The following is a 2,476-nucleotide window of genomic DNA, read 5'->3' on the forward strand; positions in this document are numbered from 1 at the left end:
TATAACAATAATAATATTAATAATAATGATAATAATCATTATTTAATCGAATGTATGTAATACATATATATATATATATACAAATTGAATATTAAAATATTAAATTCAGTGAGCACTAAATTTTTGACGAGTCAATGAGTCGTTTTTAATTAGCAATACGAGGGTAATCAACAGGCAACGCTAATGGCAAATATTACTCGTTAAAGCTCATTATTTTTTTTCTCCTTTCTTCCTCTACTTTTTTTTTCTTCTTTTTTTAATTCTATATTTAGCTTGTTTTTTTATGCTCGATTTACGTTTACGTATTTAATATTTATATATTTGCTATACTTTATCATTCTACTTTTTCTATAGTATTTGTATTAAATTATGCATGTTCCAATTCTTATACAAAAAATTGCCCCACACGATCTGTTAATTAAATTTATTCTTAATTCATTTATCTTACATTTGTTTTTTTACTTAATTTTGTTTCACATTCTATGTGTACGTTCGAATTACGTAAAAAATTCGCTCGGTTACACACACACACAAACACACACTTTTGCGTGGATTCTTCGTATTCTTCATTAAGACTCTATTTTTGATATTTAGAATTATATTTAAAAATTTTGATAATTCATTTTTCTTATTTTTTTTTCTTTCATTTCATCTAATTAAGAATGACGCGAAAAAATGGGTTTTTTTTTTGGTTTAATTAATCGTATTTTTGTATTAACATTTTCTCTGATTTTTTAGATTGTATAATTTATTATTATATTAATATAATAATTTATTATATATAATAATAAATTATACGTTTCATATCAATAACGTGAAAAAATAACTTTGAAAATTATTATATTATTTAATCGTAGGAGTTATTTCTTTCTTCGTAACTAACACATCACCGACGATGGTGCATCATTCTCATTCCCGAGCAATTTTACGGAAACGAACTAGCTCAATTTTATGATCCGTGCTCGGATCGTTCAACGATAAAGAACGAACGTACGCTTGTGGAAATGAAAAACACGCGATCTATCTATCATATACGTATGATCTACATATTACAGATCATGTCAATATAAATATTATATCCATTATTATACTAAACGTATATATATATTTATATATCACGAGATTATATCATTTTGTTTTTTTATATTACAAAAGAAATTTTATCATAATTTGAAAAGAGAAAGGATAAGAAAAAGAAAAAAAAAAAAATGAAGAAGATATTCATTAAGAAAAAAAAATTATGTAATAATACTTGATCCGAGCAAATTGTTCGGTCAAAGTTAATTAGATAAATGAGAGAAATTATAATCGAGAAAAAATCGAACCGGTCGTGGTTTAATAATTGCTCGATTACACTTCAAGTGGTATTTTAAACGATGTTAATTAGGAAGACGATTAAACAATACATAAGCACACATACACACACATATACATATATGTATATATATATATATATATGTTCTGGTAATTATGACAGCGTATTAAGTGAAATAATTTTGAAACATTAATATTTCTTTCTGATTTTGATCTTATAATTCAAATAACATTAACGTAAAATAAATTAGGGCAATCACGGATCGAAAAAATTGATTTTTTAATTTAATATCTTATCATTTATTCATCTCGCACATATCGATACAACAAAATCATTCTAATGGAAAATAAAATTAAGGCAATCGTAGATCGAAAGTTAAAAAAAGAAATAATTGTTCAAATCTATTTTATATAATTTATTTGACAAATGGAAGAAAAAAGAAATAGCATTTAATAATAGAAAATAAACGAATAATGAGATCAAAACAATCCAAGATGATTAAGTTTTGTTTATTATTATTTAAGCGATACAATATTTTCACCTAATTTTTAATCCGTCGTATCAATCGTCGAAATTTCCTTTTTTTTTTTTTTTTAAATCAATAATAGGTGTTAATAATTATAGATAAAATAAATCGTAAAATATGTATATTTTCGATTAGTTTTTTTCTCATAATTACCGATGCACCATATATATATGTTATTTATTGTTAGATAGAATCGATTATTACAAGCAACACACTTGTTGTTGACAGCTGCAATTGAATGCTTATTAACCATCTTCTCGATTATTTTTCAACGATTAACGTAGGAACAAATAAAAAAAAAAAAAAAAAAAAAAAAAAAAAAGGAGAAAGAGAAAAAAGAAATATTACGAAGAATACTATTGTTCCGAGTAAGATCGATTGATCATCGTGTTGGTCTCTTTTTCAATAGAGAAACGAAAGTAATTATCGCGATATTTGAGAATGAAGAAGGTGTTTCATCGTATAATGCGTACAATCGAACTATTTACTACGTGTTAATTAGCAAAGACATAAACAAGATTATAACTCTTACCGCGCATTAGAAAAGGAAAAGTACAGCTATATATATATAAACATTATTATTACTTTTTATTTTAATTATTAATTATTTGTAATATGATCGATTATTATATTTA

Source organism: Polistes canadensis, unplaced genomic scaffold (genome assembly GCF_001313835.1).
Source record: "Polistes canadensis isolate GaletaPanama2010 unplaced genomic scaffold, ASM131383v1 scaffold_19, whole genome shotgun sequence".
Classification (NCBI taxonomy): Eukaryota; Metazoa; Arthropoda; class Insecta; order Hymenoptera; family Vespidae; genus Polistes; species Polistes canadensis.